A 14643-nucleotide genomic window follows, 5' to 3' on the forward strand; every position below is an offset into this window, starting at 1 on the left:
GATTTCAGCTCAGGGATAAATATTAGACCAGGACAATGTCGTGGGATCTTTTGCACCCGGCTGAGCATGCAGACTTTCATCTGAAAGACGGAACCTCTGACAGTGCAGCTCTCCCTCAGTACTGCATGGAAATATTGGCCTAGATTTTGTGGTCAAGTCTCTAAAGTGGATGCAGAACCTTCTTACTAAGAGGTGAGAGTGCAAAAACTGAGCCACAGTTAACACCTTTCCTCCACTGGGTGTAAATAAATAAACTCTCACTGTTTGTGTCTGCAACCCTCTGCATGTTTGTTATTTGTACCTTGACATAATTTAGCCTTGCTCTGGTGGTTTGGTCACAGCTTTCCTGCTGAAGAAGTAACTCATTAAATACCAAATATCAGTGACTGTAAACTTAGAAACATCTTTAGGCATTTCTTGGTCTACCCAGTGGGACACATGATGTGCTGCAGTGACAGACGTGCTACTATGCGTATGTGTTATTGTGAGGCTCCACTGAGATTAGACAATCTTATTCAGTATTATTTTTTGCTTTTTCAGAGGGCAGTTAATCACTTTGCTGTGGGTCTGGAGTCACCTGTAAGCCAGACTGGGTAAAGATGGCAGATTTCCTTCCCTAAAGGACATTAGTGAACCAGATGGGTTTTTACAATAATTGATGATAGGTTCGTGGTCACCATTAATAAGACTAGCTTTATATTCCAGATTTTATTAATTGAATTTAAATTCCACCAGCTGCCGAGGTGGGATTTGAACTCATAAACCCATTTGACCCCCCAGAACATTAGTATAGGCCTCTGGATTACTAGTCCAGTGACATTACCACTGCACCATCCCCCCCAGAAAGGCTCCTAGTTCAAGACTCTCCAGCCAGAGGAAACAGCCTCTCAGCATCTATCCTTTCTTCTAAAGTCCAGAGAATATCAGTTCATTCTACTTCATATTTCCTCATAGGACAGCCCACTTAATCCAGGAATCAGTCTAGTGAACCTTCTATGCAATTAATCATCTGTGAGTGAACCATGAAAGGACACCAATCAGTTCTTCTCATTTTAGGAAGAGAATTACAAAGCTCACAACTTTAAGCCAGTTTACTTTGGAGTAATGTTAGATTCCACCCTCCACAGATCATGTCATCAAAGCAAAGGCAAATGTGGTAGCCTAAAACAACACCTTAAGGAAGCTGGTCATCCCTAAATGGGGAACTGACCTGAGAATGTTACAAACAACTGCAATTTCCCTATGTTACTCAACAAACGAGTCTGGGAACATTCTCCCCATGCCAAAAATGTTGGATACCATCCTCAATGCAGCTTGCAGAATTAGTACTGACTGCTTGAGGGGAACTGGTGTCATTGTCCTTGAAGCCTATTAAAGTGGATGATCTGCAGCTGCTTGCTGGTATTATTCCACCCACCATAAGGAGGCAAGTTATATCAAGAGTAGAACAGACAAAGTAAACCCATGACCCTCATCATCCTCTTTTGAAAGAGCCAGCAACAAAGAGGCTCACGTCAAGGACAGCTTCTTACATACTGTCCAGCCCCTAGACTGTAACCCCCACAGCTGCCACCTTGCTGATTGGTCAACACAGCTACAGATGAAGTAACACTAGTTGTCTAATGACCCAGAGGAATCCCTCTCACCAGGAGCCAATGAAACATCTTCTACTTGGCTGTGTCTCAATCTCATCAGGACTGGTGTTGACTGTTGCAAAGCCCTTATGCAGAAGTGGGGATACAGCAAAAAGAATTCTGTTGACTGTGATTGTGGTGAGGCATCTCAAATGATTAAACATCTCTTAGAATGCCTCTACTATCAGAGCCACGCAGCCCTGAAGATCTCAAACCAGAGCTTGCATGGAACAATGGCAAAAGTGATGATGTAGTGATATGACAAGAAGTAGACATTTTCTAGGGTAAGTAAATCCTTCCTTAGGTAAGGAGGCCAAAACTGTGCACAGTATTCCACATGTGGTCTCACCAAAGTTCTTATACTCTCATACTCCAATCCCTTTGCAATAAAGGTTAACATGCCATTTGCCTTCCTAATTGCGTGCTGTACCTGCATGTTAACTTCTGTGATTTGTGTACAAGAACTCCCAAATCTCATTGACTACTAACATTTATAGTCTTTCATCTTTTAAAAAATATTCTGCTTTTCCATTCTTCATACCAAAGTGGATAATTTCACACTTACCCACATTATACTCCATCTGTCACCTTCTGGTCCAATCACTTAAGGTGAAACATCTATATCCCTTTTCAGCCTCTTTGTGTCCTCCTCACAGCTTCGTTTCCCAGCTTTGTACCATAAGTAAACTTGGATGTCTTACATTCAATCCCCTTATCTACATCATTAATAAAGATTGTAAATAGCTGAGGCCCCAGCATTGATCCTTATGACACTCCAGTAGTTACACCTTGCTATCCCAAAAATCACCGAGTTATTCCCACCCTCAGTTGTCTGTCAATTAGCCAATCCTTAATCCATGGTAATATATTACCCCCAACCCCATGAACTCTAATCTTGTGTAACAACTTCCTGAGTGGCACCTTATTGAATGTCTTTTGAAAATCCAAATATATTACATCCATGTTGTCTATCTTGCTAGTTACACATTCAAAAGACTCTAATATATTTGTGAAACAGGATATTTCTCTCATAAAACCATGTTGATTAATCAGAATATTACATCAAGAAAGGCAGCTGGCTGGATATTGCTTTCTGCGTTATATTTATCCCCTGGACAGACTCATGTACCAACTGAGAGTTTGGCCCATAGCATAAATCACACAGGAGAAATAACTACATCCAGCCAATGAGGTCCTTATATATTTTGTAGTCTTGCAGGTGCCAGATTTTAAGAGATTTAATGGGTGGGGTTGAGACCATGATGGAAGAGGTTGTTTGTCACTTTTGGCAGGACTGAGCTCAACAGCACAAGTGCTTTCCACTCAGTCCATGCTTTCTTGTATTGCGAAGGGAAACAAGCAACAGCTCTGTGATAGACAAGAACACAAGGGCTAGTGGATCATCTGTGGATTCCCCAGTGATCTTCCTCATGTTCTAAAAAGGAATACTTACCATGGTAAGGGATAGAGGTTTCACAAGTTAACATGAGGAGTAGGATTAGTTCTCCTGATATCTGTATTGTTTTCCCTTGTTGGAATGAACACTTCACTCTGTGGCTCACTTGGTTAGCACCCAGGAAGTTCTGGCCTCAAGTCCCATTCCAGAGACTTGAGCATAAATCTAAGTTGACTTTCCAGTGTAGTACTGAGGGAGAGAGGCACGGTCAGAAACCCGTCTTTCAGATGAGATGTTAAAATTAGATCTTCTCAGTTGGAAGTAACAGATCCCATGACACTATCTTGAATAAATTATCCCCAGTGTCCTGAATGTCTTCAATCAAGGTCACAAAAACAGATTATCTGGTCATTATCACATTGCTATTTGTGAGGGCTTGCTCTATGCAAATTGGCTGCTACTTTTCCTACCATGGTGACAACACCTCAAAAGTACTTCACTGGCTCTAAAGCACTTTGGGTCGGCTGGTGCTGATGAAAGATGCTATATTAATGCAAGTCTTTCTTTTTTTTTCACTCTCTCCTATCTTCCCCCTGCTGATTTACTCATTCTTGAGGAGAGCTCAGTAGGTCTATTACTCTGGTATGCAATGATGCCACTTCCTCAATGCCACAATGATGCCACAACCTCAGCAATTGCTCTATGTTATCTTCAATAGTCATCTATGCTGGTTGGTGCTCAAAGGCAAGGAGTCAAGCAGCTTGGACAAGATTCTTCGATTATCTGTTGATGGCATCTTCCATCCTCTGCTTATGGCTGACATCAATACTGTGGGCCGTTTCCACTTAAAACATCTAGGCTACGTACCACAGAACGTCATCCTTTTAAAAAAAAAATTGGTCTAAAGTATCGAGTGACTAATTTAATCCCTGTGTGTAACATTCCTGGTAAGGCATCCTTGATTGGCCAGGATTGTGTCATTATAACAATCTCGAGTCAGCTCCAGTCTGAAAGGTAGTGGTGAGTCTATTGTTTATGGTAAATCCATTGTTTATGGTGAGCCTATTGGCACTCAGTAGAAATTGTTGTGATGATCAGTAATGTCTGGAAGAGAGATGGGCACTTCGAAGAATGTGCAGGATCACATTATCTGCTATGGATCCAGAATGATGGTTTTCTGATTGAGAAGGATTAATTGGCTTTTGGTTAAAAAAAATATATTTTCCTTCCAGAATTGCCATTTTAGCATTTTCTTTCCCAACCTTAATTTCCAACTAGATTGGTTATTAGTAGGGTTAAATATTTACATTGACATCCTTGTTGGCATGGTGACAACCCTTAACATGAATCAGCAGGGGCCTCCGTCATCTTATAGCTAGCTGCTCGTGAGCAGAATAACACTGATGAACCTGTCAGTCAATCATTAAACAAAGCCACATGTGGATCACTGAACAGCTATCTGTTTATTACTTCAAAATGTCCCCTTTCCACATTTATTAGCTCACTATATATATTCCAAAACAAGATAATCCTCTATTCAAACAGGACACGATAGTGAGTGAACACAAGTAGGCCTTGGCTTAAAGGGCTGATTGCCAAGGCTGAAGGTGCCATATGCTGTCCACAAGCACAGAAACAGGTGTTGGATTAGCCACATCCATGCAACTGGTAGCCCTGAACCTTGGGTGGGGTGGAAAGAAGATCAAGTATTCAAAAACATGCTTGAAATCAAGCCGTGGATTGTAGCTAGTTAAGCAACATAGAAAAATGTCCCAAGGTGCTTCACAGGAGCATAACTGGACAAAACTGGATACTGAGCCAAGCACAACGATATAAGGAATATTTATTTTTTCATTTACGGGATGTGGGCATCGCTGGCTAGACCAGCATTTATTTCCCATCCCTAATTGCCCTTGAGGTGGTGAGCAGCCTTCTTGAGCTGCTGCAATCCATATGGTATAGGTACACCCATAGTGCTGTTAGGGAGGGAGTTCCAGGATTTTGACCCAGTGATATATTTCCAAGTCAGGATAGTGAATGACTTGGAGGGGAACTTCCAGGCTGTGGTGTCCACATGTATCTGCTGCCCTTGTCCTTCTAGATGATAATGGTCATGGGCTTGGAAGGTGCTGTCTAAGGAGCACTGGTGAATTCCTGCAGTGCATCTAGTAGATAGTACACACTGCTACTACTGTGCGTCAGTGGGGGAGGGAGTGAATGTTTGTGGATGTGGTGCCAACCAAATGGGCTGCTTTGTCCTGGACAATGTCAAGCTTCTTGAGTGTTGTCATCCAGGCAAGTGGGGAGTATTCCATCACACTCCTGACTTGTGCCTTGTAGATGGTGGACAGACTTTGGGGAGTCAGGAGGTGAGTTACTCATCGCAGGATTCCTAGCCTCTGACCTGCTCTTGTAGCCACAGTATTTATATGGCTAATCCAGTTCAGTTATTGGTCAATGGTAAGCCCCAAGATGTTAATAGCGGGGGATTCAGCGATGGTAAGGGGGTGGGGGGCAATGGAGGGATTTAAACAAGAGGATGAGAATTTTAAATTTGAGGCAGAGTAGGTCAGCGGGCACTGGGGGATTAGTGACTGTGATTTGGAGTTAAGATTAGATTAAGATATTTTCAGAGCAGTGATCGTCCCATTACTTAAAATAAACAGATGCCCAGACTTCCTAAAGCATTACTGTAGATGGTGACTACATCTACTTGCGTTAAAGTTTAATGAGTATTAATAAATATCAACCTTTGGTAGGATACGTATAAGAACATTCAGTAGGAATGAATGCTACATTCTTTGCTCATTTCCAATGTACACCACCCATACATAACTAGTTTTGAATTTGTTCATGGGATGTGGGCATCACTGGCAAAACCAGCATTTGTTGCCCATCCCTAATTGCATTTGAGAAGGTGGTGGTGAGCCGCCTTCTTGAATCCCTGCAGTCCATGTGGTGTAGGTACATCCAGTGTTGTTAGGGAGTTCCAGGATTTTGACCCAGCAACAGTGAAGGAACGGGGATATAGTTCCAAGTCAGGATGGTGTGTGGCTTGGTGTGGAACTTGCTAGTGATGCTGTTCCCATGTGTCTGCTGCCCTTATCTTTCCAGGTGGTAGAGTGTGTTTGGAAGGTGATGTTGAAGGAGGCTTGGTGAGTTGCTGCAGTGGAATGTGTAGACGGAACACATTGCTGCCACTGTGCAGCAGTGGTGGAGGGAATGGATGTTTAAAGTGGTGGATGGGGTACCAATCATGCGGGCTCTTTTGTCATGGATGATGTTATGCTACTTGAGTGTTGGAGCTGTACCCATGCAGACAATCACAGAATCACGAAATTTTAACAGCGCTGAAGGAGGCCATCTGGCCCATCGTGTCTGCACCGACTCTCCAAATGAACATTATGACCTAGTGCCATTGCCCTGCCTTTTCCCTGTATCCCTGCACACTGTTTCTATTCAAATCATCATCTAATGCCCTCTTGAATACCTTGATTGAACCTGCCTCCACCAGACTTCCAGCCAGTGCATTCCAGACCCGAACTGCTTGTTGTGCGAATAAGTTTTTTCTCACGTCACATTTGCTTCTTTTGCAAATCGCTTTAAATCTGTGCCCTCTCATTCAAGATCCTTTTATGAGTGGGAACAGCTTCTCACTATCTACTCTGTCCAGCCCCTCATGATTTTGAACATCTCTATCAAATCTCCTCTTAGCCACCTTCTCTCCAAGGAGAACAGTCCCAACCTCTCCAATCTATCTTCGTAACTGAAGTTTCACACCCTTGGATCCATTCTTGTAAACCTCTTCTGTACCCACTCCAATGTGTTCACATCCTTCCTATAATGTGGCACCCAGAACTGTACGCAATATTCCAGCTAAGGTCTAACGAATGTCTTACATAAATTCAGCAAAACCTCCCTGCTCTTGTACTCCATGCCCTATTAATAAAGCCCAGGATATCATATGCTTTATTAATTGCTCTCGCCACCTTAAATGATCTATGCACATATACACCAAGGTCTTACTGCTCCTGCACCCTCTTCAAAATTTCAGCCCTTATTTTATATTATCTATTCATGTTCTTCCTATTTTTCAGCCAATTTTATATCGACATTGCTACTGTCCCTTTTATTCCAAGGGCTATAACTTTTCTCAAGTCTGTTGTGTGGCATTGTATCAAATGCCTTTTGAAAGTCCATGTACACCACATCAACAGCATCATCGACCTTTTCTGTTACCTCTTCAAAAAACTCCAGCTAGTTAGTTAAACACGATTTCCGCTTTAGAAATCCATGCTGGCTCTTCCTTATCAACCCATGTTTTTCCATGTAACTACTAATTCTATCCTGAATAATTGTTTCTAGAATCCTGGCCACCACTGAAGTTAAACTGGCTGGTCTTTAATTGCTGGGCTTATCCTTACAACCTTTTTTGAACAAGGGCGTAATGTTTGCAATTCTTCAGTCCTCTGGCACCACCCCTGAAGACAGGGAAGACTGAAAAATTATGGCCAGTGCCCCTACAATTTCTACTCTCACTTCCTTCAATGGCCTTGGATGAATCTCATTTGGTCCCGGTGCCTTGTCAACTTTAAGTACCGACAGTCTATTCAAAACTTCCTCCTTATCAATTTTGAACCCTTCTAGTGACAGAGTTTCCATGTCTGTCACCTTGGCCTGGGTAGCATCTACCTCCTTGGTAAAGACGGGTGTAAAGTATTCATTTAATTCCACAGCCATGGCCCCTTTGTCCATGTGTAAATTCCTTTTAGGTCCCTAATTGGCCCTACTTCTTTTACCACCCTTTTTCTACTTATATGCCTATAGAAAACTTTGGGATTCTTCATTATGTTGATTGCCAATCTTATCTCAATCCCTCTCCACTTCTCTAATGTCCCTTTTTACCTCCCCTCTGAAGTAGAGCAGTGGAGAGTATTCCATCACATTCCGGACCTGTACCTTGTTGATGGTGGACAGGCTTTGGGAGTCAATGGTGAGTTATATGCCATAGAATTCACAACCTCTGACTTGCTCTTGGAGCCACAGTTTCTATATGGCTGACTCAGTTAAGCTTCTGGTCAATGATAATCACACAAAAGCACAAGAACACCAGAATTAGGAAGAGTAGAAGGCAATTCAGCCCCTCGAGCCTTAACTCCATCATTTGATAAGATCATGGCTGATTTTTAAAAATTCATTCATGGGATGTGGGCTTCGCTGGCTGGGCTAGCATTTATTGCCCATCCTTAGTTGACCTTGAGGTGGTGGTGGTGAGCCCCTTCTTGAACTGTGCAGTCCATGTGGTGTAGGTACACCCACAGTGCTGTTAGGAAGGGAGTTCAAGGAATTTGACCCAGCGACAGTGAAGGAACGGTGATATATTTCCAAATCAGGATGATGTGTCATCTGATTATGGCCTTAACTCCACTTTCCTGTCTGCCCCCCATAACCTTTGACTCTCTTGTCAATCAAAAGTCTATCTAACTCAGCCTTGAATATAGTCAATGACGTAGCCCAGGATGTTGATAGTGGGGGATTCAGCAATGGTAATGCTATTGAAGGTCAAGGGATGATGGTTAGATTCTCTCTTGTTGGAGATGGTCATTGCCTGGCACTTGTGTGGCGTGAATGTTACTTGCCACTTGTCAGCCCAAGCCTGGATATTGTCCAGGTATTGCTGCATATGGACATGGACTGCTTCAGTATCTGAGGAGTTGCGAATGGTGCTGAACACTGTGCAATCATCAGTGAAATCCCTACTTCTGACCTTATGATGGAAGGAAGGTCATTGATGAAACAGCTGAAGATAGTTGGGCCTCGGACACTACCCTGAGGAACTCCTGCAGTGATGTCCTGGAACTGAGATGATTGACCTCCAACAACCACAACCATCTTCCTTTATGCTAGGTATGACTCCAACCAGTGGAAAGTTTTCCCTCTGATTCCCATTGACTCCAGCTTTGCTAGGGCTCCTTGATGCCATGCTTGGTCAAATGCTGCCTTGATGTCAAGGGCAGTCACTCTCATCTCACCTCTGGAGTTCAGCTCTTTTGTCCATGTTTGAACCAAGGCTCTAATGAGGTCAGGAGCTGAGTGGCCCTGGCGGAACCCAAACTGAGTGTCAGTGAGGAGGTTATTGCTGTTTAAGTTCCACTTGATGGCACTGCTAATGACCCCTTCCATCACTTTGCTGATGATCAAGAGTTTTGTGGACAGGTACACCTGGGCAATTTTCCACATTATTGGATAGATGCTAGCATTGTAGCTGTACTGGAACAGCTTGGCTAGGGGTTCAACTAATTCTTGAGCACAAGTCTTCAGTACTATAGCCAGGACGTTGTCAGGGCCCATAGCCTTTGCAGTATCCAGTGCCTTTAGCTGTTTCTTGATATCCCATGGAGTGAATCCAATTGGCTGAAGACTGGCATCTGGGATGCTGGGGACCTCCGGAGGAGGACGAGATGGATCATCCACTCGGCCCTTCTGGCTGAAGATGGTTGTAAATACTTCAGCCTTACCTTTTGCACTGATGTGCTGGGCTCCCCCATTATTGAGGATGGAGATGCTGTGGAGCCTCCTCCTCCAGTGAACTGTTTAATTGTCCACTATCATTCACGACTGGATGTGACAGGGCTGCAGAGCTTAGATCTGATCTGTTGGTTGTGGGATCATTTAGCTCTGTCTATTGCATGCTCTTTGGCACACAGGTAGTCCTGTATTGTAGCTTCATCAGATTGACACATCATTTTTAGGTATGCCTGGTGCTGCTCCTGGCATGCCCTCCTGCACTCTTCATTGAACCAGGTTTGATCCCCTGGCTTGATGGTAATGGTAGAGTGGGGGATGTACTGGGCCATGGGATCACAGATTGTGGTCGAGTACAATTCTGCTGCTGCTAATGGCCCACAGCACCTCATGTATACCCAGTTTGAAGTTGCTGTATCTGTTCTATCCCATTTAGCATGGTGGTAGTGCCACACAACACAATGGAATGTCCTCAACGTGAAGACAGGACTTCGTCTCCACAAGGATTATGCGGTGGTCACTCCTATCGATACTGTCATGGACAGATGCATCTGCGGCAGGTAGGTTGGTGACAATTAGGTCAAGTATGTTTTTCCCTCTTGTTGGTTCCCTCACCACCTGCCGCAGACCCAGTCTAGCAGCTATGTCCTTCAGGACTCAGCCAGATCGGTCAGTAGTGGTGCTGCCGAGCCATTCTTTGTGATGGACATTGAAGTCCCCCACCCATAGTACATTCTGTGCCCTTAACACCCTCAGTGCTTCTTCCAAGTGGTGTTCAACATGGGGGAGTACTGACTGAGCAGCTGACGGGGGAGCAGTACCTGGTAATCAGCAGATTTCCTTGCCCATATTTGACCTGATGTCATGAGACATCATGGGGTTCGGAGTCAATGTTGAGGACTCCCAGTGAAACTTCCTCCCAACTCTATAACACTGTGCCACCACCTCTGCTGTGTCTATCCTGGCAGTGGGACAGGGCATACTCAAGGATGGTGATGGTGGTGTCTGGGAAATAGTCATACACACAGAAACATACCTCACAGACAATGTCAGGCTGTAGCTTGACTAGTCTGTGAGACAGCTCTCCCAATTTTGCCACTAGCCCCCAGATGTTAACAAGGAGGACTTTATAAGGTCAACAGGGCTGAGATTGGCATCATTATTTCCGGTGACTAGGTCGATGCCAAGTGATCCGTCTGGTTTCATTCCTTTTAGAATCTTTAGCGGTTTGATACAACTGAGTGGCTTGCTAGGCCATTTCAGAGAGCAGTTAAGAGTCAACCATATTGCTGTGGGTCTGGAGTCACATGTAGGCCAGACCAGGTAAGGACGACAGATTTCCTTTCCTAAAGAGCATCTCTGAACCAGGTGGGTTTTTAATGACTATCAACAATGGTTTCATGGTCATTATTAGGCTTTTAATTCCAGAGGGGGAACTGGTGGCAGTGGCGTAGTGGGATTGTCACTGGACTGGTAATCCAGAGACCCAGGATAATGCTCTTGCTACAACAATGCTCAAGAAGTTTGACACCATCCAGGACAAAGCCCATTTGATTAGCACCACATCCATTCATTCCCTCCACCACTGACACACAGTAGCAGCAGGGTGTACCATCTACAAGATGCACTGCAGGAATTCACCAAGGCTCCTTCAGCAGCACCTTCCAAACCCACAACCACTGCCATCTAGAAGGACAAGGGCAGCAGACAGATGGGAACACCACGAGCTGTAAGTTTCCCTCCAAGCCGCACACCATCCTGACTTGGAAATATATCACCGTTCCTTCACTGTCACTGGGTCAAAATCCTGGAACTCCCTCTCTAACAGCACTGTGGATGTACCTACACCACGTGGACTGCAGCTGTTCAAGGTGGTGGCTCACCAACACCTTCTCAAGGGCAATTAGGGATGGGCAATAAATGGTCTAGCCAGCGACACCCACACTGCATAAATGAATAAAAAAATTATTGGATTCAAATTCCACCATCTGCTGTTTTGGGAAAGTCCCAGGGGATTACCCTGTGTCTCTGGATTACTAGTCCAGTGACAATACCACCACGTCACCACCTCCGCTGCTTGTTTGAACCTGACTCCACCACCCTCTCAGGAAGTTCGTTCCAGACTCAAACCACCCTCTGGTGAAAAATTTTTCCTCACATCACTTTTACTCCTTTTGTCAATTATTTTGAATCTGTGCCCTCTAGTGCTTCACGCTTTCTTGAATGGGAACAGTTTCTCACTATTTACCCTGTCCATAACCCTCAGGATCTTGAATACCTCTATCAAGTCTCCTCTCAGCCTTCTTTTCTCCAAGGAAAACAATCCCGCCCTCCAATCTATCCTCATAGCTACAGTACTTTATCCCTGGAATCATTCTCGTGAATCTTCTGTACTCTCTCCAATGCTTTCACAGCCTTTATGTCTGGTGCCCAGAACCGGACATAGATCTGACAGACCTGCTGAGTATTTCCAGCATTTTCTGCTTTTGTTTCAGATGTCCTGGCTGCCACAGTATTTTGTTTTTGTGTAAGGGAGTCCTTGTGCTGTCATGGTCATTACTTACCCTCAACCAACATCATCCAATCCCATTAACTAGTCATTTCTCTACTTTGCAGTGAAGCCTGCACATCTATTCACCAGAATTAGTTCACTGGGTGTGAATCACTTGAAAGATGCAGACACGTGTCCGGTGTTTCAATGGTGTCTTAAGGTAAGGCTTAATGAAGATTTATTTATTTTTGATTCATGGGATGTGGGCGTCACTGGCATTTATTGTTCTTGTTCATAGGGCGTTTAAGAGTCAACCACATTGCTGGTGGGTCTGGAGTCACATGTAAGGACAGCAGATTTTCTTCCCCCAAGGCATTGGTGAACCAGATGGGTTTTTACAACAATCGACAATGGTTTCATGGTCATCATTAGACTTTTAATTCAAATTGCCACGGCGGGATTTGAACCCTGGGGGCTCTCTGGATTACCAGCGACAATACCACTACGCCATCGCCTCCCCTTACTAATTAATAGAAGGAAATCTTTCCACATCACTAGGAAAAATGTTTATATAAGATGTCCCCATGGAGAAGGCAATCAATAAGCAGTGATTCTAAAAAATGAACTGCTTGAAGATATTTTTGATGATACTTCGAATATTTGCCTTTCTTTCGATTCCAAGTCCAAAGCAACATTCTTCTAAAGCTAAACCTTCACCTTTAGTGAATTGTGTTTAGATCAATATTAAAATTAATACAAACACTTCAGTTTGTAGGAATTTGTAGATGAACAATTTTATTTTCAATTCAGATATTGCAGAAATGTCCAGTTTACATAGGAAACAAAAGTGTGAAGGAACAGTCGGTGACACCACAGGTGAAACAAAATAACTGGCACCTTTTGTTTCGAACATCTAAACTAACTGGCAACTCATCCAAGTTACGTAGTCGATCTGCGTCACTGGCAGCTAATATTTTATTTGCAGTTCAAAGTTCACATCCATCAGATGACATGTTTGGGATATTTAGTATTTTTTTAACCAGACCTATGTACCCAGCCCAGCAGAACACAGCAAGTGGAACAATCTAACTATTGGTCCAGTGCTCGATCGGAACATTAACATTTGACAAGTGCCTAAAATTAGACCTCTGCAAAACAACAATTGTAAAAGGATAGGGGCGGGGAAATGGAAAATGTCCAAAATTCTAGATTAGAAACCTGCATTGTTAAATGCACAGGTGTTGAGAAATTGTCTGGTAATCCATTTTCACTTTTCGGATTGCTCTTTCACAGTCATGACTCGCAACCACCAGCCCCCCTCCCATACCAGAATAATTATAGAACAGTGAACATATTACTGAACAAATATTAAAGGTCACAGCATTTGGCCACGGGTTTTTTTAAAATTACAGATCTAACGGCCCACTTTTAAAATATTTTCTCAAGTGTGGACATCACTATCGTAGGCACTTTTGTTGCCCTCAGAAGAATTTGGCAGGCTTTTTTCAAAAGATGTTAGCCAGGGCTCAGTTGTAACACACACAGCTCTGGGGCTGAATATTTTGGGTTCAGGTCCCACTATAGAGACCTATGCCTAGACAAAATCCACTTCCTTTCATCTCTGCAGCATTAGTTGCTGCTGTCTGAAGCTCTCTCCCTGTCACTTCATCAAACAATCTTTCCTGCAGCTCTACCTCTTCCCTAACCCTTCCCAAAGTTCTGCCCATCACTTCCCCAATTCTTCCCTGCCTCTTCCTGAAGCTCTCCACCTTTTACTGCAACCCTGCATGCCAACTGTTATAATGCAAGTCCATGTGTTTATCATCTCATAGTTGGAATTCCCAACAATTTCCTTGCTGACTTCACAGCTTCTACAATTCCTAGAGCACACAGTATCCAGCCAACATGTTGTAACTCCTAATTGAAGCTTCTCATCTCCGTCTTGGTTGAGGTCAAGCAACTCAATATAGACTGAGAATCAGACCTGGATCCTATTGGTCTGTAAGACTACGTACAATTGTCATCCTATCTCTGAAAGAGCTTTGTGATCAAATAGGGGTATTTCTGACTGCATTTTCACATTTCAAAACTACTAGACTTAAAATGGAGGCCCACTTCCCTTACTCAAATTTCAAAATGGAGTCTATATGACTGTTTTTCCGTAGGAATCAAGCCAGGTTGATTGTTTGGAAAATTAGTTGGGATACTTCTAGGTTTTTGCTGTACATTCGACAGGGAAGTCGAAGGTTATGGGGGGCAGACAGGAAAGTGGATTTGAGGCCACAAGCAGCCATGATCTTATCGAATGACAGAGCAGGTTCAGGGGGCTGAATGACCTAGTCCTGCTCCTAATTCTTGTGTTCTCACCAGCACTAAGGCTATCCCCCCATTGGCTTATCTTCATCATGCTCAATTGAGAATCAACTATGCCACCCTATCCAATCCTAGTTCCATAGTCTCCTCCAGCCCCAAGTACCAGTACCCATTCCCCAACATCAGTTCACCTCTCTTTCTCCAAATCTCAGTCAACACCACCTCTCCCCTCCCCTATTTGTGTCCTCTCTGACCTATACAAGCTCCTGATCTTTGCCGCCCCC

Source organism: Cetorhinus maximus, chromosome 12 (assembly GCF_964194155.1).
Source record: "Cetorhinus maximus chromosome 12, sCetMax3.hap1.1, whole genome shotgun sequence".
NCBI classification, from domain to species: Eukaryota; Metazoa; Chordata; class Chondrichthyes; order Lamniformes; family Cetorhinidae; genus Cetorhinus; species Cetorhinus maximus.